This window comes from Podarcis cretensis, assembly GCF_951804945.1.
Source record: "Podarcis cretensis genome assembly, chromosome: 6".
Lineage (NCBI taxonomy): Eukaryota > Metazoa > Chordata > Lepidosauria > Squamata > Lacertidae > Podarcis > Podarcis cretensis.
In genome coordinates, this window is record NC_137175.1 from 59,274,594 (window position 1) to 59,297,721 (window position 23,128).

At 42.2% G+C, this 23,128-nt stretch overlaps 1 protein-coding gene across 2 annotated transcripts in view; it reads left to right on the forward strand.

The window, feature by feature from the left end:
• ACOT11 (acyl-CoA thioesterase 11) overlaps window positions 1-23,128 on the forward strand; it is a 61,740-nt gene that overhangs the window by 3,863 nt on the left and 34,749 nt on the right. The window lies entirely within an intron of this gene.

The following is a 23,128-nucleotide window of genomic DNA, read 5'->3' on the forward strand; positions in this document are numbered from 1 at the left end:
AAAATGAACTTGATGAATGAAAAGTTGGATTTTATGACTGCTGTAGCCAGTAAATATGAACTAACAGGAAACAAAGACAAAGAAATTCTACAACAATGAACACAGGAAACTGGCTTGATAAGGCAAGTCCAAGGGCAGATGAAGATGGAAGAGGTCGCGATTGCACCTCAAAAGATACAAAGGGAAAGATCCAAAGTCCTGCATGATCAAAAGCCGCAACATTGGAAGATTGAATTTGGAGTGTGTCTGGAAGTGCCTGGAGTCAAGGAAGCTCTTAGCTCTGGTGGGACTGTGAAACAAGTTGACAGTTACTTTTGGAATAACTACCTTTTGGATTACAAAATTAAAATAGGGGAGGGGGATTCTGGGGAATGGGCTAACTTGATGAAAGAAAATAAAGACTATTACCGTTTGGAATTCCCCGGAGACCCTCTCCTCAAGGAGAGAGGGAAGAAACTACGAAAGAAACCAACAAGGGACAGGGAAGGGTGCAAGTATAAACAGGAACAAGAAAATCTGCAGAGGGGGCATAGAAGAGACCCGAGAGCCTCGGACATTAGAACACCAGATTGATGGACAGGATGTAATGGTTAGAATGGACTGACATAATCCGAAACCAGGAAGAAGGGACGTTGGATTTAATTAGAAGAGAATTTCTTTTTATATATTTTCTTTTTGGAATTAGTGTGATACTAATGAAATATCAGAATATGTTGGAAAGGAATTCATTGGCTTTAGTAGAAAGGTTTGAAGGAGGTATGCATAAATATGGTTTAAATTTTGAAATTTTATGGTTCTTAAGGTAAGACAAGGTTAAAGAAATCAACGGTAAATTGAATAACAGAATATAGCAAAAGTTGGAAAGGATATGTTGAGTTAATGAAAAAAAAAGAGAGACAGATTGTTAAAACAAATTATTTAAATAAAAATTGTGAAGTATGGGAAGAATTTGCTGAAATAATGGATTAAGATAGAATACAAAAAGGGAGGTGTGAGGAAGTCCAAGAAATAGGTAAATGAAAGGATGTAATTTGTATTTGTATTTTTTTTGTTATTCTTTTTTCTGTTTTTTGTTGTTTTGTTGTTTTGTTGTTGTATTTCTGTTTTTTCTTGTATTCTTTTTTTCTTATTGAAATTTCGAATAAATATCTTTTTTTTAAAAAAAAACAAAAACCAAATTTCTTTTTTGGAGTGGGTGCTTTAAGTGTATGTTGTGCATAAAGTAGTTACACATTTTCTGAGTCACCGAGGGGCATCCTTTGGGGAAATGGAAGAAAAAGAGTAGAGTGGAGTGAGAATATGTGTGTAGCTGGTGGGTTTGGGAGGAATTTAGCAGGAAAGGTGAATTGCGGTGGCTGCAATTTTCAGCTAGGCCCAAAGAATATTTGCATAATCTTGCACAGGCCATTCATGTTTGAATGTTTATGCAGAGAAGTATCATCTCTGTAGGATTTTGTAATATGTATTTTAGTTCACAAATTTATTCCACACCTTTCCAAACTGTTCAAGGTGACATAATGATGTGTTCATCTGTGAAGCAAACACAAGTTTGAGATTTCTCTTCACCTTAATAACTTATATAGACATTTTTTGAAATTATGTGAACAGAAAATTGCATAAACTCGCTCTGTGCCATGGAGTTCCTAGTTCATTGTCTCTGGCTGCCTCATTGTTGAAAAAGTCCTGCCTTTGTTGTGCTTTCAAAGTTGGGGGTACTTTGGGAGATAATATGTCATTGTCCCTCAATAAGCTGATGGAATTTTTCAAACTAGGTCAGGCTAATGCAGATTTGCTTGTTACTATGGATATTGCTTAATTATACACCAATAATCCCCCATGAGAATCTCACGATTGCTGCTCATCTTTCTGTTTTTAAATATTCCCAGAATGTGTAAAAGAAGCTCTGATGGTTGAAAACTGGGAATATATGAGCTGAAGCAACTGAGAATCTAGGTTAAGATAAAAGGTGGGGAAGCAGCTGTCTCTGAAGTGTCGAGGAATGGTGTTGCTTGTGCTATTTTAAACCTCCCCCAGGTCCCCATCCAGGCCACAGGTGGAGAACTGGTGGTACTGCAGATGTTGTTGGCCCACAACTCCCATCGTTCCTGATCATGGAAGCTGGAGCCCAACAGTATACGGAGGACCACAGGTTCCTGTCCCTGGTCCTGGTCTGGGCCAGTCTTCCCCAGCCTGGTGTCCTCAAGATGTTTTGGGCTACTAATCCAAAGGGCTGGTTATAGTCCAACAACATATGAAGGGTTGGAGAAGGCTGATCCTAGGGCAATGCCCTACTGCAGTGAAGGGCCATCCACCCAGAGACCTTCTAAGCAATTCAGATATGTGTGGCTCCACATATGTACACCACGAAGGTGCTTACAAAGCAAGTAAGGTTTGCACAAAGAAGGCAAGTTACATGCTGCCTGGTGAGGTAGAAAAAAATGGCAAGTACAGTTTAGGGTTAGGATACCTAAGGAACTACTGGCTCCCAAATAAATCTGCCTGCAGGTGGAGATCTATCTTCGAGGCCCTTCCTTGGACCCCCTTGCCTTTTGTGATGGTGAGGGGACCTGCTCTTTCCAGGAGTGGTGTCCTGTCTTTGGAATGCCTTCTCCAAGGGAGGCTTGTGTGAAGCTGACTTTGTCTTTTCAATACTAGGTAAAAAAATTCTGTGTGTGTTTGCCTGGACCTTTTAGATTCTATTTTAGTGAGTGTCTTACCTTGCTTTCTAAATATTGCAGCTCTGTCTTACTGTCTTGAGTGTTTTGTTGTTGTTTGTTAATTTGTGAGATGCTGCAAGAACTCTTCAGGGTTTATGAACAGTGTGGAAATATATAACAGTGATAATCCTGGACTCTTTTCTGACCCAAACAATGTTAGCTAGATGCTGAGTAGAACTCCTTCCATTGACTGGGTGAACTTTGTCCCATCTCTATGCTGTCCAACATATTGTACCTGCTGTCAGTATATGGAAACATCACCGCTGCAGACAGCCAGAAGAGGTTACCTGTAAGCAAGCTCCGAGGACAGTGAGAGGGGACAGCCTCTGTGGAGGGGGCTTGCAAACCGACACCTGCCTGTGGCGATTAATTGCCTCTAGAGAAAGTGGGGTATCTGTTGCATAGAAGACCCACCCCATCTCACTGTCAGGTATAAAAATTTCCCATTCTGCATAAGGATTCCCTCCACCTGTAATTTCTAACTGGCATAAGTGCAATAATTTCATTTGGACTTGGCTCTTTGATTCTGCGTTAGCTGACATTCTCTATCGCTTCACCTTAGCTGACATCTTCTATCATTGTGAAAAGGTGTGAAGTGCTATATCAGTGGAAAATTTAATTGCCTTGCCGGATGCCACAGTGGAAGTGTGGTGGAGTAGACTGGTTGGATGTTTTGTTCATCTCCTTATGTTTCATATGTCTTGAGCCCTGGAGATTCAGTTGCTGCAAATGAGAAGTTGGGAGCTAGTGAAGCTGAAAGTTGATCATTCACGCTGCGTTCTGCTTCTACTGTTTGCTGGCAATTCTTTGCAGATGCATACCTAGGAGTTGGTGACAACCCTCCCACCCCCGTCAACTATCAGACTATCTATGGAGCATATGACATAAAAGGCCAAAGGTAAGTATGTCTCAAAACCAGGCCTGAAAACAACTTGAATTAAATATAGTCAGTTTCATCCAAGGGTGAATAGAGTTGTCCAGCCACCATTCCTCTGCAACTGACATTCAACATTTCATGGCTGCTGATCATACCATTGGATGTGGTGTTTTTCTTCCCACTCCCCCTGCCCTCTGGCTTAGGTTGTATGTTGTTTGTATTTCTGTAAACATCAAGGTTTCCTTGAGATGCAAATACACTCCCCTTTTCTCGTGTCTGTAATCCCATTTTGACCTTATTTCTGTCTGCAGCCAGCACTTGATGTTTTTAGGAGGAGCTTTAATGTTATTTAAAAAGTCTCTTCCAGCCATGTAACTTCTTTTTTAAAAAAGAGCCCCTTGCTACATGCATTCAGAGATGGTACAGTCTTATAAAGGATGGCACTGCGGCTTGCGTGAATATCTCTGTGACCTCGTTGCCAGTCAATATGACTGCTTGCTTCGTGTAGCATTGCTTGTCATAGTGATTTGGCATGAATCTGGAAAATGACAGATAATTTCCTGAGAAATTTGGACCACTTAAATCGAAACTTCCCAGTAGTGTGTCCTTCAAATAACTTAAAACTACTCATTGTTAATTGGATACTTGTAAACAAAGAGAATGCATACTGTTTACAAGTGAAATGAACTTCATGCTTGACTTGTGACACTGAACTGAATGATCAGGCCAACTTTTCTACTTTTTTTATATAAAAAAATCCTGCCCCCACAATACATATATCCTGCTCTTCTTAATTACCTCCATGACTGGTGCAATATTCAGCTTGAAGGCTTATATCCAAAATATAATGCAAACAGTTCTTCTTTTTTGCAAGAACTAGGTCACCCAAGGGGTGACAATGTAAGAGCGCCATCACCTAGGTAATGTATCTTGTTGCCATGGTGACCCTAAAGGCTGCATCAGTCAACAGCTTTCAAAATTTTGACAGCTGACTGAGACTGAAGGTTTTAATGAGGACAGACACTTGGTTAGTTTCAATAGCCAAGTACTCTAAAAATATTCTTCCACCTTGTTAATGTTTCTAGAATGTAAATTAATAATTTAGGTCTCCCTCTGTGCAGTTCCTGACACTCCAAAGCAAGATTGTTGAAGGATAATAATGTTAGGCTGGTTCTCCCATTTGATATGGATTCCGCTGGTCATGAAACCCCTGAGGTCATAATGTGGTATTTGCTGTTCCTTTTGTCATATTCCTAGGATAACTATTGTGCTGGTACAGAAAGACCTCTGTCTCTTCATTGCTTTCTCAGATGGATAACGCAGATGTGAATATCTTGTAATACTTGCAGAGGGTAGTTAACACCATAATTTTTATAATGGTGGTCTTAATTGCAGATTATTTGTCTTTATTTGCTATTGTGTCTTTATATTAATTGTTAGTACACTGTAGCATCTCTCAAGCAGTGTGTTTTCCTATTGTTGCTTTTAAATGTTTGGACCACATCTGTAAACCTGAGTGGCCTGCTGTCCTCTCCCAAGAACAAGTATATCCATTAAAAAGGATTATTGACCAATTTACATTTTTCTACTGTCTAACTTTTAATTGAGTTTCATTGGCTAAAGCAATGTTATATTCCAGTACTAGTAATTCTGAGCCCATCCACAATTCTGTTTGTCTCATGATTTCAAGTGATTTCAAGTCAGGGTTCCAATAGGGGGTATTTTGTCTCTCCACTTTCCACAGGAAAACTACTGGGTTTTCTTTGTCTTGACATTTATTCCGATTCAGCTGTAAATAACGTGCTTTCTCAGAGAAGGTGGCAGGACAACAACAACAACAAAATCAACCCTCTCGTACCCTTGACTTGGAATCAAGGGACAAACGGGACTGTGGATGGACCCACAATTGAGGCGATTTAAGCCAGCAGTAGTTCTGTTTGCTAATTAATGCATGAAAAACACACATTGTTTAAACCCATGGTCTAAATCCATCAAAGGGAGATGTACAGAAATCTGTTAACAATGAAAATTGGCACTGAGTACTTACAATGAACAGATACTGCAGATTTTAACACATGTCATGAACACTGATTTTCTAAATGATGTTTTTCAGCCCTAATTTTCCTATCTCAAGGAACTTTTTGTTGTTGCAGATAGTTCCCAGTCATTCTCAATAACCACCTATACTCCTACCCCTAGTTCCCTTTTTATGTGTTAATTTTCAAGAAGGGTGCTCTCACAATCAAGGAGCTGTGTGGTCACATTGTTGGCCCTGCCTCCAGAGTTTCATGGTTTTCTTTGTCTGCATCTTATTTGCGGCCAGTGCTTTTTTTCGGGGGGAACCCAGGGGTATGCATACTTCTGCACATTTTGTGAATCTTTGTACTTTTGTCCATTTACTGTATTTATTTTTCCCAATTTGAACTATACAATGGTGCTTTTCTTGAGTCAAAGTGAAAGTACCCCTAAACATTTATTTAAGAAAAAAGCACTGTCTGCGGCAGTCTGCAGAGGCAAAGCCTGTGCCCATAGACCTCATTTGAAACCTTGGTCATGCTGGCCCTGGGGAAGGTGACATGTGCAGATGTGTATATGTGTTGGTTCCCCCTGCAGATGTCCATTTCTAATACACAGATAGACTGGTTGGTCTATGAGGGCAACTGGGGCAACCTCCCACAGCCTCAGCCAGGCCTCACCTGCTTGTTGTGTTGTTTACAACCAAGCTAAGGGATGGCACAATCTGCCAGCTTCCTCTTCCTTAGTCCCAGTGTTGCTGTTATAGAACTCAGAAGGGAGGAGTATGAGGACAAAACAGAATTAGTTGGCTCTGGCCGCCATTGGCTTTGGCTCCCTGCTGTCTGCCAATCCAAATTGTCACCAGCCACTACTGGGAAACAAGGCCAGGGATGGCCCCCAGTGCCCCTTGATCATGGGAAAAGCCCTTCATGTGAGTTAACATGTGAACGTGGCACACACCTATTATCCTCTTCTGTGCTTCTGAAAGTGGCGAATTCTCCACAACTCCTGCTTTTCAGAATATAAGTATAAGAGGGAAACCAGGCAAACGTTACACAGTTCTAATCATAATAGAATGACCTGTCTTGGATAATGTCTTAATAGGGAATTGTACATTGTGTAACTCGTAGCCATATAATGGTTTTCCTCCAGCTAGTGTGCTTGCTATGTCAGCAAGTGCTTTTCAGTAAAACTGCATAGCCAGGAAAGTTGCTCCCATCATGTCCCAGAACTAAAAACTGGGATGCAACAAGTCTTCGTGGAAAGCGAAACTTGTGTGTGTGTGTGAGAGAGAGTGTGTAACTCAACAAGCAGCATGGAGAAGCAGCACACAGAGAAGATGGTTTAATGAGGCATGTTTAGTACGAAAGCTTTGGAAAGCACAGTGGTCAGAGTTTGAATTTGTGTGCGCGCGCACATGCCCACAAATGCCGAGTGCTTGGATTACTCCGTCAGCAAGCTGTAAACACAAAAAGCAGCCTGTTCAACAAGTCACTGAAATAGAAATGCTGGCCTTTGTGGAATCACATATGTATGTTCCTTGAAGCACAACTGCTGTTTGCTTTGCAGCCAGTGCCAAAAGCTGCCAGCCTGCAGCCAGGAAAGCGGTGGTGGTGGGTAGGGTGGGGGAAGTAAAAGCCTTCAACAGCTGTGTCTGACTAGGGCTCCTGTTTCCCATTCTGTCTGCCATTTCTTAATGCTGTTGTTTAAACCTTCTCTTTGAGCCCTCCTGAGGTTGACAGCTATGAGGCTGATCCTGTGATTAGATTAAAGTTAGCAGTAGCTCTTGGTACCTTTCTTGCACGATAGCGGTGTATTTAATTTACTGCATTTATGCACAGTCCATTGGTCCATATTCAAGGCTACAGTTCTGTTGTGCTCATATTTAGTGCTTTTTAAGAGGGGGAAAAGGTGTCAGTACTCACCATGAAGTTGTTATAGTAAGTGCGACACTTTTAACATTTGGGAGTGGGGAGGAATGGTGCTGGACCCTTGAGTATCTCCAGAAAAAACACTGCCATGTTGCATTTTTCCAGCTCTGGAAGTGCTATATTTTGCAGTGTGTGTGTGTGTGCAATTTTTCGCACAAGTTGCACATTAATTGCCATTATGATCACCATGTGTCAGGAGGACCACCAGCTGGTAAAGTAATTTGTGTAAAGCAGTCGGTGATGAGTGATCCAAATCAGTTAGTGGTTATGCCTGTTGTTGCAGCCACAATGTAGAATGAGCCTTCTGGCGAACACCAGCAACGCTGTCCCAATCTCCTACAGCAGCAGGGCCTGCTATTTTGTCAAGCATTTTTAGTTTGATGTTCATTAGCTTTGTAGTCAATTGGTTCTAAAAATAGTCCAGAGCTTGTACCTGTCTTTGCATGAGGAGGCTTAATCTTGCGCAAGCCTGGTCTTCTCTATCGAGAAGAGTGAGGAAGTCAGACATGCAGGGACAAGTAAAAATGCCCTTGGCTCTCCTGAGAACCACTGGGATTACAAGCTTGAATTCTTGCCTTGCCTGTTGTACAGGCATTGCCTCGGTGCACTGAATAGCAGGCAAAAGATGCTCAATTTTGTCCAGTTGCTAAAATGACTGATGAGGAGCTTAGATCCGTTGGCTAAAAACCCCAGTTCAAAAAGCCCCAGTAACTTGAACTGAAAAGGGACTTGTAGAAGTATGGTGCAAAAGCTAAAGCACAAGTGGTGCATGCATCATGTAAGCTGAAGCCACCCGCCATCTCTGACCTCCTTGTGCTCAGAGCAATGCTAGCTGCTTCCACAGCTTGGTTGCTGTGGTTCAAAATGTATGCTAGTGACTGCTTTGGTAAATGGCTTTCACGGCCTCTCCCCCCGCCACCCCTAGTTTAATGTGGTTTCTGTGGGCCAATGACTGTTTGCCCCTCTGCTCTCCAGATTGGTAATTTGCACATGCCATTTTAATTTTAATGCACGGAGGGTTAAAATTTCCTGTAGCACAGGACTGAGGTTGAGTTTACAAATTACTGAGTGGCAAAAAGGCACCTGTAAGAAAGGCTCTTCAGGTGGCAATTTTCTGTGCCCACCAGATTTCTGAGCATAGGCTGTTGTTATGTAATGTATATATTGCTAAATGCCAAAATAGGCTTCTAAGCGGATGGAGAAATAGAGCGAGCCTTTTTACCTTAAGGAAAAGTTGTAGTTCTATCAAGATACTATTACATGCTGCCCGCTATTGCTCTCTTTTAACAAACAGTAATTAAAAACAATCTCTCATGCTAGCTACCACTCCCTTCTCCTTCTTAGTTCAAGGAATGCTCTAAGGCATGACTTTCAAGGAAACTAGAGTGTGCTTGAACTACCCTTCAAGGCTACCCTAGTAGACCAATACAGTGAATGCTAGTGAGCTGTCATAATAACAGACGGAGTAGGAGTCTTTCCAGCAGCTTGATCAGTCACATGGTTTTTCTGTTTAGATGCACATAGGAGGGATCTCTTTGCCATAACTATACTTTTGAATTCAGATTGGCTGAACGCTGCAGAGACCTTATTGGCCAGATAACAGTAGGTGGGACAAAATGTTTGCAGAGCTTCTCCAAATATAATTAGAAGTGTGAAATGTGTATGGGACAGGAAGGAGCATGATGCTTTGAACTCTTAGGGGCACAGCAGCAGCAGCAGCAGCAACAACAACAGCCTTTGCTTGACATTCTCCTTGGGCGGGCTGTGACCCAGCCCTGCACCTCTTGCGGACTAGTACCCACGGCATGGGTTTACCTTTGAAGATGGGAAACAGCAGCTAGTGCAGAATTTAGGGGCTGGAAGGTTGTTGGCTGGAAGTAGGTTTGATTTTATCCGTCTCTTCCATGCTGCTCACTATTGCTGTATAATTTCTGGCCTACAAATCAGCTGATGTGTGATGGCCACATTAGAAACAACCGGGGGGTGGGGGATGGTCATGCATAACATAATGTCCATATACAGTATAACCCATTTGACATGCAAATATGCCTGTTTCTGACACATGCTTATTTTGACCCTCCCCTTTCCACAAGCTTGTTTACATGAATTGGGCCTCTGGAGTTTTACATCTCGGTTAGCATGACTTCATGTATGAGAATTTCTAATCCAGATAGGTCTGTTTTGCCAGCGTTGCTTTCCATATCCTCTTCTGTGCCTCCTTCCACTTCCCCTCCCTCAGATGCAAACATGTACATACTGCCTCTGCTAGGCCAGGGAAGAGTAAAAACTAGCCGTAAGCAAAGCAAGCCCACCCCCCTTCACAACAATACTTGGGGGGGGGGAGCTGTGCATAAATATCCAATCTCTGCAGTGGCACAGACGTGCTGTGACTTCTTATGAATGTTGCACCGTGAATATTAAGTTGCATTCCTGCACATTCAGAGGCTGTTGCCCTGATCCTGCACACTCTGAAGGGAAGGGAAAAGGCCCGTTAGGATGTCTAATTCCTGTTAAGAATACAAAGTTTTCTATTGCGGTGTGTTCTCTAGGATTTTGTCCACTGGCTTTTAATGTCTTCTCTGCAGAGACATGCTGTGACTTAAAAACGGAAAGAATCAGACTTACTGACTGACTCCTGCTTGGCTAGGCCAGATTTCAATGCCTTGGCTTTCAAAGGCTTCTGTCCTTTCTAATCACACCCCATGTTAACACCAGATCCCATTCTTTAAGCAGGAATTGTTAACTTCAGGGGAAGGCACCTGATTAATAGCAGAGATCCTGTCGAACACAACCTCTCTTAAAAAGAAAAAGGGAAAAGAAATTTCTTGTAGGAGACTGGAGCAATTAGAACCTGTCCTTAATTCCTTTTTATGTAGCTAAATACATTCAAGAGAGGGCAATTTAATATGACAACAAAGGTGATGTCAAGTTTCTGTCTTCATTACATTAAATGTTCTTCATTTTAAAGCCTAATTTCCAGAACTGAGACATTTTGCTGTAGCTCCAGAGTCCTTGTTCTCTGAAGGGGGAAAAAATCAACCTCCACCACCAGCTTGGCCTTAATTATACAGCTTGTCTAGTTAACAGCTTGTCACTTTTTCTTTTTCTTATTGTTCATATTGAATAGTCATTTATTAGTGTCATTAGCTTTCCTTTCCTGAAGGGCAAGTAAACAAAAGCCTATCTTCTGAGAACTGATCAAAACCTCTGTTAGAATTAATTCTCAGGCAGGGAAAATTAGCATTTTGCACCTCTTCCATTTTTATTCCTAGGTGTGCATTTCTTTTTACATTTTTGAGCTGGCATCGTAGAGCTGTCTAAAACCTATCAAATGGCCTAGCTTGCAGACTCCCACCCAGGTCTACATTTTTAGAACTGATTGGTGACAGGGCTTCCAAGCACATTATTGAATGGGAATTTCACATGCTGCTGCTTGCTATACTATTACTACTACTGCCTCAGTGTTTTGGCCCTAAAACAGGACCACAAGAGGCTCTGAAAAAGCACAAGCTATTATGTGGTTGGGATAGTCTTTCCCTATCATCTAGTCCTTAGAATTGGCACCAGACTCTGAGGTGAAAATCTCTGGAAGATCTTTGTTGAATGATGGCTCGAGTAAAAGCACTTAGCCAGTATAAAATTCCAGCAACAACAACAACAACAACAAAAACAACAACAATAACAACAACATTCCACTGTGATGTAGTAATAATAATAATAATAATAATAATAATAATTTATTATTTATACCCCGCCCATCTGGCTGGGCCTCCCCAGCCACTCTGGGCGGCTTCCATAGAAAGCAAAAATACAATAAAATATCACACGTTAAAAACTTCCCTGAAGTTCCCTGATGTAGGAGAAGAACCAGCAGGAAACTGACAAAAGATTTACCAAAAGTGTTGGTGCTGACCTTTAAAGCCCTAAACGGCCTCGGCCCAGTATGCCTGTAGGAGCATCTCCACCCCCATCGTTCTGCCCGGATGCTGAGGTCCAGTGCCAAGGGCCTTCTGGTGGTTCCCTCACTGCGAGAAGCTAAGCTACAGGGAACCAGGCAGAGGCCCTTCTCGGTAGTGGTGCCCGCCCTGTAGAACGCCCTCTCATCAGATGTCAAAGAGATAAACAACTACCTGACATTCAGAAGACATCTGAAGGCAGCCCTGTTCAGGGAAGTTTTTAATGTGTGGCATTTTAATGTATTTTTAATCTTTGTTGGAAGGCTCCTAGTGTGGCTGGGGAAACCCAGCCATAAGGGCGGGGTACAAATAATAAATTACTATTACTATTTACAGGGGAGGAGGAGGAGACAAGAGGACTGTGGCTGTTGGAAGATGAATTCTCAAGTGCACAAGAGTCAGGTGGTTTGGGAAGTCATGGAGGCAGTGACACTGAAGAGGGTTCAGAAACACAAGATCAAGTGCCCTGTGGTCTTTGGAAGGGTCACTGTTGTCTGTTGTCCAGTAAGGACTCCCACACACTTCTGTTTTCCCTGTTGTTTACAGATGAATCGGAGCAAATGTCCCTCAGGTTTCCTCTGGATTGATGTTTGCTCTGATTTAGCGCTAAAGAGCGGGGTTTTCAGGAAAAACTGGTGGGGCAAAAACAGAACTGCTTGAACCCATGCCTAGTAGGCACGGGACAAATGGAAAACTGATTGGATTCATGCATTCTAGGCATGGGGCAAGTAGAAGTGTGGCTGAGCCCAAAATCTAACAGCATTTAGGACTAACAGCATTGATGGTGTAACTGAGCCCTGACATGAAGCAACAACAGCCAGTGCTGTTACTAAAGGTGCTTTTATTTGCCTCCCTTGTTCAAGGGTGCTTCCAGAAGTTGGCTTAATATTGTAAATGGACCACTGAGGTATCACAAACAGGTCCATAGGCTTCATAATAACAGCAATGTCAAAACAGCAACATACGGTAAATGTTACTGCATTAAAAAGCATTTCAGTACATAAAGTGTAGCAACATTACTCTTCCTGGTAATAGCAAAAATAGCAAAGGAGTTTGAACAGTGCTGCCTAGGTCCTAGATGTTCCAGCCACTGCTGTTGTGTCTGCTGCACTTTAGCCAAGGATCAAGTCAGTGTGATCAAATATATTTGTCTTGACTTCCCCCACAAACCACTGCCTTGTTGACGTTACCCAGTCAGGCAGCAATTCCTCCTGTGGTGTTACTCAGCTTCCCCTCCTGCTGCAGTTTCTTACAAGGCTTCCAAGGGCAGGGGAGCTGGAAACACTCCTCCCATGATGTTACGACATAGAAGTCGTCATGACCAATATCAGGTCATTGAGAAGAACCTTAACTGTGTTTTGCAACATATCGTTGATTAAGAATCTCATTTAGTGTAGGCTTCCTTCAGCAAGAAATATGGCAGCTGCCTCAAGACCTGTGCACATGTTATGGCTGCCATGTGGGAGCTGCTTTAAATACCTAAAAAGGTGGGTCTCTCCACATATCAAGCTAAAGCTCTCTTCTCTTCACTGCACTGCAATGCAGTGGAGGCCTTGCTGACAGTGCCACCACTCTTTGTTGTTTGAGGAGCAGTGTTGTTGGGAGGTGGCCTTATTGGTATTGGCCCCCACATTGCAGAATGGCCTCCCTTCTGAGGAGCCTCTTGTCAACTGTTTGACGATTGGTCAAAACACAGCTCTTTACCCAGGTCTTTGGTTGAATAGGTGTCTTCTCTCTGACTATATTGTTGTTCTCTGCTACTGTTTCATTAATTTTGTTATTGGTTAGTTTTGTAGTTTTGCTGCTATGATTTTAGTTTGAATTGTGCTTGCTTCAATTGTGACAGTTTTGGTGGGCTTTAAATATAAAACAAACAAATAATGAGTATTTAAAGTTGTGAAAACATGGGCTTTTATGCTTATTGTGAAGTCATCATGTGACAACTTGTTTGTTTATTGACAGCTTTTATATGCCACCCAAACAATGGGTAGCTTACAAGCAATGAAGCATTAAAATCCATGAACTGCAGAACTATAGAAACATTAAATAAATTCCAGCGTAAAAAACATTCAGCAGCAGAACAATGTCACTAAAACTCATCTAAATTTCAGTGGATTTAGAAACTTACAAAGCCTGGAAATATAAGAAGTATTCTCTTGGTGCTGTGTAAAGTCCATAGCGAAGACACCTAATTCCAAAATTAGGCTGCCACCACTGAGAAGGCCCTTTCCACATGTTTTGCCTCACTTGGTGGGGGCACCAGGAGAAGTGCCTCCTTTGCTGCAGGCATGACTCCCAGTCCAATCCAATTGCTCTAAAATTAGCAAAGGCAGGCAGCGCTGAGGCAAAGGAACTACCCAACTATTTCACGTTGACCAGAACTCAAGTATGCCTTTGCTTGGCACCTGCAGTCCTTCTCAGAATGGTTGTTTGAATAGTCCTGAAAAAAGTCATTCTTCGAGGTTCAAATCACATGGGCAGTTGCCAGGGATGTGCGTTTCACATTCCGAGCCAGTATTCACATGCAACTGGAAAATCTAGACTCTATTGCTTGCACGCTATTCTTTATGACAGTCCACTGAGCCCCTCCCTGTACTTAGTTTAGTTCCAGGGAGCTTCCTACTTGGGGTTTAGCTGCTGGAAGATCAGGAATAGCAGGTATCAGGCGTGCAGCTACGCATGTTTGCTCTGAAGCAGCTTCCACTATGTTCAATGGAAGTGACTTACAGGTTAATGTACATGTGATTTCATTATTCTTTTTCAGATACGACTGGGACAAACCTTGTTATGTTGAGTTCGTATTTTGCACACTTTGTATATGGTGTCTGTTTGATAATGTGTGGTTTGCTATGCCTAATAAAGGATCTTGATTGATTATTCTTTTTTTCAAACACGGCGCTTCTCAAATTTTTGTTTTGCAGCCTTTCTGTTATGTACTTCAAAGGTATGCTCAACACGTGCCATGTGTTCTTTGTGGTTTGCTGCTTTCAGGACCCTGTAGTCTGGCAGAACCACCACTGAAATCCTTGGCTGGGAAGGTTTGCGTTGGTTGTTTCTCTTAGCCAGATGAAGGAGCTCAGCAGGGCTGGCGGGTAGCAGTTTCACACACACACGCAAACATGCACATTGCCCCTCTCACTCCACTTAGCATTGTGTTGTGTTAGCAGAGGGGGCACTGGAAGTCTCCCCACCTCGCTCTGAAAAAGGGCCAAGCATGATGAGCCAAGACTAATAGAAAACAAAGACGAAGAGTTGAAGGGGCTCACAGGACCTGCTAAGGTTCACAATGATGGGAAAGCATAATGCCCTTGAAATGCAATGATAGTTCCATTGGAACCCAGGATCTTCCTCAGAACCTGGCGCCTACATTTCACACTGATTCCACCTTGTGGCCCACTTGGCCCAGATGGTGGCATGCCTAAGGGGCAGGTGTTTCCACATGTCTCCAGACAACTCTTCACAGCCCCTTAAGGCTGCTTAGGGGAGGTGTGCGGGAGTAGAGACTTCTTTTGAAAAAGCTGCACTATGAAAATACCAAATGTTGGTATACTTGTGATGTGATACCCTTTAGCTGCACAATCGCCACATCTAGACTTCATACTGCAGACAAAGACCCTTTCTCTGGAAGCCCTTGACATACAAATGCGAGCTGTCCTGTGGTCAAATCAAGACGTCGTCGTACTGTGGGCCCTGTGGTAAGCACTTCTCACTTATTTCGCAGTCCGCTGAGCAGTGGCGTCAAAGGGGCTGTTCTAGGAATTTGGTTCTCCTGAAGCTGAGGGAAGCCTTTTCGTTCATATGCTGAAATAATTCAGTTGTCTTGAATCCTGCTGCCACAACAAAAAGTAGTTAGTTGACATTTCAGTTCTTAAGAAAAGCTCCTTCCTCGTGTTGCATAGTTTCAGGATGTGATGACTCGCCTGGGAAAAGAGCTGTGTTTCCTACTGAAATTGTGAGTTGGGAAAGTCTTTGCTCTGAATGACTATTCTTCTAGGGGTGGTCTTGGTCTGCATAACTGATTTTTTCCTCTTCTTCTGGCCAGGTGCTAATGAAAAGTGCAAAGGTTGGTCTTGGGCCTTCAGATTTTTTTTTATTTCCTTCTGCTTTTCCTCAGCCCACATGACAACCAAAGGATTAATAGACAGAGTACTAGAACAGTGAGCATTTAAGCTGGAGGATCCATGTTGCAAGCCAAATGCAACTGCTGTGGCAGCCTATGCATGCAACTGAAAGCAGGAATGCAGCAGAGGCAAAATGCAAAGTAGAAGCAATGGCAATATCTGTTGGAGCAGTACCTGCTGTCCTGAGCTCCTTTAGGAGGAAGGACTATATATTAATTTATTAAGTAAATAAAGTTTGCCAGTTGGTCTCACTTTGAGGGTTGGAGGACAGTTCAGGCCTTACCCGTGATGCCTTTTTTGAGGCAGATTAGGCTCAGACCAGTAACTGGGCTAAGGTCGCACTGCCAACTCCATGGTTCATCAAGAATGTGGACTCAATTCTCCACAGCCGAAGTACATCATGCTAACCACTACACTGCTCTTTGCCAGCTCACTATTCTATGGCCCCATCTGCACTATACATCTAAAGCAGTATCATACCACTTGAAACAGTCATGGCTTCCCCTCAAGAATCCCGGGAACTGTAGTTTGTTAAGGGTGCTGAGAGTTGTTAGGAGAGCCCTATTCTCACAAAACTACAGTTTCCAGAGTGGTTTAACAATCCCTCTTCCCAAGGAATTCTGGAAACTGTAGCTCTATGAGGGGAATAGGGGTCTCCTAACAGCTTTCAGCACCCTTAACAGACTATAGCTCCCAGGAATCTTGGGGGGGGGGGGCTATGGACACTATTTGGGGGTGTGGTTATAGGGGTTGTCACCACTGGTTTAGAGTGAAAGTGGGACTGCCCCATACCATCCTTGATTTTTTGAGCCATTCCCTGTTGTGCTGGAGCCGTGGCAGTTGAAGACAGACATCTTGCTATACAGGACTTGGATTTGCACTAAAACAGACCTTTTGATTCAATATTGTTGATAGCTGCTTCAAGTTACGTCTATAAGGGGAAGCACAAGTTGGTGCAATACTCTGTTCTGTTCTCTCTTGCTCCTTCTGAAGCTTGCTTTCCTGATTTGTGCCAAGACTTCCAGCTTCTAGGGATGCTAACTTCTACTGCTAGACTCAACAAGAATCCAGGTTACAAAGATCAGAAATAAACTTGAGTTTTTCTCTTTCCCTCTCATGCTGCTGCATTTGTGTCTCTGGCACTGGCCAGCTTGTTTCCAAAACAGCAGCCTGAGGAAGGAAGGTTGGTGGAATGTCAGATGGTGAACAATTTGGGCTAAAGTATGGGCTTGAGGTTTCTGTTTTTGTCCAAATCTTCTCTTCTATTTTTAAACGCTTCCCATGCTTCATTTCGGAAAAACAATGCCCTTGATTATCTCCATTTGCTGTCGCAATGACACCCAGCAATCCCTTTTCAATTGGAGTACCACCCTAGAGGCTCGCTCTGATTCACTCTCATGTGGGCGCCTGGGCTGTCACTCAATTGCTCTCCTTCGGCAGCTCCTGGACGTTTCACTCCTGGCATTGCAGCTGAAGTCATGTGAGGCGTGTGGAGATTTCTGGGCAGAGCACAAGACAAACTTGTTCGTCAAAGAAAGCAGGCGGCCACTGACCTGCTCTCCAAAACACTCCCAGAAAGCTTGATCCATGTGCCACTGCTCAAATCTTTTATCTCTGTTAGGCTGGAGTAGTTTAATTAATAAGTCTAAATTATTGTTGCCATATTGGAGAATGAAGTATGGGAAAGCAAAAATAGGTAAGGTAGGATTGTGCTTTAATCCTTTTTTAGGGAACTTAACAAACTGGTATAGGAGAATGTGTAAGTTTTTGTGTTGCACATTACTCTTCACTAGACTTGGCTGGCGGATAAAGGAACCACCATTACTCCTAATCAAATCAAACATACACTGTACAGCATGTTTAATGCCATATCAAACATTCTTTTGTTTCACCTGCATAAATGCTATTAGATCATTATGACTGCAAATACTCTTGCACAGAAAAATGGTTATGGACCTAAATTGCTTATTACTTGTAGGTGAGCACCTGACCACTTTAATCTCTGTCATAGTAATGTGTATTCAGACAACCGGAAGCCTCTGATCTGGTAACTGGTTAAAAGTAGGGGTGGCCTGTATGATTTTAGTTTTTGTTTTGAAACTGGTGCTTTTGCAGAGAGCAGAGCTATTTCTCCCTAAAATCCATGAACTGACCGTTTTCTCAGTCCTGTTCACTGCCAACGTTCCCTTATGTGTGGCCGCTTCTGTGCTGCTTATATTTTTTATTGCTGTATTGTTATGAGTTTGGGTGCCAGAGTTTGTGGGCGCAAAGCACCCACAATTCTTGGATTTAGTAAATGTTAGAATTTAATCAAGGCTTGGAGAACCCTGGGCAAGCACTTGAACTCCTGGAATTTTGCACCACACAGAGGTTGGGGTGGCATGTAACACTCATGTCAGGAGTTGAGTTTTGTGCTTCCAGGAGAAAAGACCTGTGAGCAAGGTGTGCCAGGAGCCAAAATGGAGGGAGGAGCAGCAGCATTCCTGGAGCAGTTCAGGTTGTTGCTCCCAAGAGCAAAGTCAGCAGTGGACAGAGCAGTAGTGGAACGAAGCAGCTTGATTTCTTGCTTTGGAAAGGAAGTTGTATGAAAACATTATTGTTGAATGTGTACTTCAAAAGTTTGCTTGCCTTTTGTTTTTCCAGTAGAATTTTGTTCTCATAACAACTTGCAACCTGCCTATTACATCTATGCACTTGAATGCAGCAAAATTCTTAAGAACCACATTGCCAAGTCAACAGTTTACATGACATCAAAAGTGTGTGTGTGTGTGTGTGTGTGTGTGTGTGTGAGAGAGAGAGAGAGAGAGAGAGAGAGAGAGAGAGAGAGATGGAGGGAGGGAGAGATTTGGTTGGCTGATGTCTCTGTAAGTGGCCCCAAAGCTGCTAAATATAGGTATCCTGGCTTATCACTTGTGTGTAGGCATGGAATTGACTTGAAATTGGATAGTAGGTTTGACTTAAGTGGCTGCCAGTTACATACAGTTGTAACAGACGTTTGTTCAGCCCGGTAGAATTCTTGTGGCATGTCTATATTGTTAATTATCAGCGAAAGGGTCTTGGCTTCCCTGAGTTAATCAATGGCTGGGAGAGAAACTGGAAGTGATTTTTGCTGCAGGATGGCGAGATCTACCAGTCCTTCTAGAACCTTAGGTTGTATCAGCAGTTATCTAAACGGAACACTCCTAGAAGTACTGAGAAAAGTGGGATCTGTTCAAGAGGAGGGGATGCGTTCTGTTGTTGTTCACCCAGAGAAACTGTTTTAATGGGAAGATTTCTCCCACTGCAGCCTGTATTTGCTTCCTTTTATTTCCCTCTTGCGTCAATTCCAAGCTGTTACGACAAAGAACTCCTGATGATACAAGTGAGTGGGGCACATCTAGGCCTAGATGAGGGAAGTTCAGGCCACAATTCTAGGCTAGTGTCTGATGTCTAGTGAATTACTCATCTTCAGATTAGTTTGCTGCAATACTGGTATAAAAAGGGAACTGTCGGGTCAAAATCTAAAAATTAAAAGACAATCAAGAGATTGAGGTCTACAAGCACTTCTCCCCATTTTTCCTGCAAGGTGTTTTCTGTAGAAAACAATCTGAAGAACAGACAATGTTTCTTTTCTTTATATTGGACTTTAGAATTTTAGAATTTGTGAAGTTACACTGTGTTTGTTTGATTATACTTCCATAGCTACTGACATTCCAACAAGACAACTGATAATCTTTATAAGTATTTAAATTCTTTGTAATGTGTGTGTGTCTATATGTGTATGTAACATATAGGAGTGGGAGGGGGAGAGAGAGAGAGAAACCTGGCTGCAGTCAGTTGGATAAGAGCAATTTAACTGTGCAGGACAGTAGCCAAAGAAACTATCTGGGCAATTGAGAAAACACCAAAAACATTTGTTAATGTATAGATGGTTTGTTAGAAACAAACATGTATACAATTTTCATTTGGCTCCAACTCTTCAACTTGCATGCAATACAGAAAGGAGAAAGGATTTCAGGCTAGTAACTTGATCTACCTTAAATAGTAGATGAGTCATTCGGAATGATCATGTACTGATGTGTCTGTTAAGGATGCTCTACGTGTACAGTTCTAATAAACACGTTTACATATCACAAAACACACTCCAAGCTTACAGTTTCTTAAAAACTCTAAAATTCGCAATTGGGCAGTACCTTTATTGGGACCAATCAAAATGCAACAAAGTGTGTTATTTTAACATTTTTTTTTTTTTTAATCTAATCTTTTGACCAAATGGGGCCCTTTAGGGAGCATATATGCTTTTTGTTTCTGTTTTCTTTTTACTGTAATACTAGTATGTGTGCACCCTCATATCTGCTATTTGGATTCCCTATTACTTTTTTCAGTTTAAACATTATGACTATTCTTTTTGAAAGATTCTGGTTTTACACCTCCCCACTCAAGCCCTTTAAAAAAACCCACTTTTTACACCGTCTTCCAAAACCCTAGCAAAAATAATGAGAAAAGGTCTATGTGGAAAAGTCTTTTCTGCTTATACCCCCAAATGCATATTTGCTCCAGGATCCATTTTGGATAGCCCATGTTGCATTGCTCCAGCACCTTTCTCAGTCAGGAAAGGTCCTTCTGTAAAGATGCTGTGTGGTGATGGAAGACCCCTCTATATAGAAAAGAGCACTTCTGAGAGTTCAGGTGAATATGAATTAATTTTCAGGTAGACCACAGTGGGGGGTTAACCCCTAAGCCAGGGCAACTCCCGCTTTGTGTGTATGTGGCTTACGAGAATCACTGAACTTCAGTGGCTGTTGAGCGCCTAACCCTCTCAGCAAATCCCAGCTTTTGTGTTTCAGCAAAGCAAATAATTGCCAGCTTCTTGTGTCCAAGCTTATGTGAAAGGGGAGTCTGTTATAACAGCAGTGAAGTGGAATAGCTTATGTTTAGGAAGGGTGTAGTAAGTTTGCCAGAGAGAAGTTTCGTTTCAATGCAAACCCCTGATGGCCTCCCTTTTACCTTTTCTTATTCCCTGCTCCGCCTCAGGGCTGTTATTGGTGCCTAAAATAATACTGTATTATTTTTTTTTCTAATATACAAAACAAATGTATCCTAGACAAAATGTAAAATAGAATAGGGTAATGATGTCACAAATACCTTTTGATTCTGAAAAAACTGATCAGGAAGTCACTCTATATAGTTGCCTCCTAGCACATATATCAGAAACAAAATGGATGTTTGTACCGTCAAATATATTATTTTCCAAAGACCAGTATTAATATCCATATTGGGTGAAAGTAATGCCGAGCAATCCGTAGTCTTTTCTGAAGTATATCCTGCAAGTTTGTTCCTCTGTTCGAACTCCCAGTGCCAAAAGGAAGATTGCAAGGAGAGCCTGCCTCCCCCTTTCTTTCTCTGCAGCCCCCATGTGAATGTGTGACACTTGCTATGGATATTTTTTTTAAGTTCTTCATGCCATCTTTTTTTGTGTGTGCATTAAAAGTGCATGCTTAAAGCATGCTGCCTGTACTCCACAAACGTTCCCTTTTACAGCATGCAATTGTTTCAACACTCTCTCATTTCCAAAGGGTTAAAGAGCAAAGGTGATCCTTTCCCCAGATAACTCATTCATTGTCATCTTGATTGCATCAGAGAATGTACTTGTGCAAGTCTCATAGGCGCATTCACTGTTCAACACCACTGAGGCTCAGCACAGTAACTTGGGGGCTAGTTGTTCAAAGATGCTGTGCCATTTTAAAACCTTTTCTTGAAGCCTTTCCTGTGTTCTGACATGGCACAGCTTGTGGACAAAAAGTGTTTGCCCACTTTGTTATTATAGCCAAGAGTGCCACTATCACATTCTGCTCCACACATTCAATCAGTTTGTGGAGGGCAGTGAGATTGTGCCCTTTGACCTCCATGGGTTAGGCACTACATAAGCAGTGTATGTATGGCCTATACACTCAGTTGTATACGCTGTGTATGATACAGCCCATTCTTGTGCTCTGTTTGATGTGCAGAGGTCACTCCCTCCATGCATTGAACAAGTGGACGGGAGCATGAGAAGAGGGTGAATTCTGTGCTGCTGTTTCTGAAATATCCTGCTGTGAGCAGGAAAACAATTCTCTCCATGTCATGAGGACTACTAACCATTATCATCCCAATTAGGAAAGGACATCCCAATTAGTCCACTGAGGTGAAAGAAAAGCTTCCACTCTTGCTTTTATCCCAAAGCTGGTAAAGTTTTGAGTTTTTAAAATTGTGTTATGTGTTTTAGTAGTTTACCAATGCCAAGATGTTTGTGTTATAACCAACCCTGCTTTGTGAGTAGAATCCAATAATGCAAATGTTATGTGTGCATATTTACCTGCAGTTTAAGGATTACATTTCATGCATCTGATGGACTGTGTTGTGGCATGCACTTTCGTAGACTAGATTTGATAAGTCTTTTTTCAGTTTATTTTTATTAGTTTTCAAATTAAGATAGAACCACAGATAAACAACAACAAAACCATAATATATACAACTAAAGCCATAGCATACAGAGCCCAAAACATATTAAATAGTAACAGCCAATCTAGGATCATGACATCCATATTTATCTAGACTGTGCAGGGAGAGATACCTATAAATCTGAAACTATAAACTATATGAAATAAATCCCACCATACTGAGTAGAAATGGCCAGAATCTTCCTGTCCCTTTGAGACCCATAAGTTACGTTATTTCCCTCCACAATAACTAAATGTCAGAGATTTTATGCTGATTTGCTGGTCTTTAAGGTGCTGCAAGTCACTGTGTTTTCCTGAACAGACTATCACCAATGACCCTCTAGAAACTGTTGCAAATACTTCCTGGATATCTCTTTGGTTTAAGGTGGGTCATTGGGTAGGAAGTCACAAATGAAAATCAGGAAGCATCAATAATACACTAGTCTTGGGAAAGTGTTACTGGCTGTTATTAATATTTTCAAAAGTGGTCAGCTGGGATTCAATAAAGCCTCTTCCTGCCACATCTCTTGTACAGGAACTAGTATTTTTTTTGGGGGGGGGGTGCAATAACAATGCTTGCACAAGCATCAAGTCGCTGAGCAGGCATTATGCACAGTGCTTTCATGGAAAGACAGCTGGAGAGACCAGCCTTATCAAAAAATAATAATTGTGCAACTCAAATTGGTTCAGACCATTTTATTTTTTTTGCTTCTTGGTTTGAGGAATTGCATTGCCACTCGTGTTGTCCTTGTTTATTCCTTGCATATGCATCAGGAATTCTGGCACGTCCTTTGGCTCCCAGTTGACAGCTGCTTTTGATTTAGCTCATGCCAAACTTGCCCTAAAGAACAGGGCCAGGGAACCTGTGGCCCTCCAGATGTTGTTGGATTCCCAACTCCCATCGGCCCTCGCCAGTATGGCTGGTGTTTGGGGATGACAGGAGCTGTAATCTAATAATACCAGGAGGGCCAGATTCCCTATCCCAGGATTAGGGTTGGTAAATGTTGGAGGGATTTTGGGGTGTAGAAGTGTTCGGTTTTGGGGATGTGGTG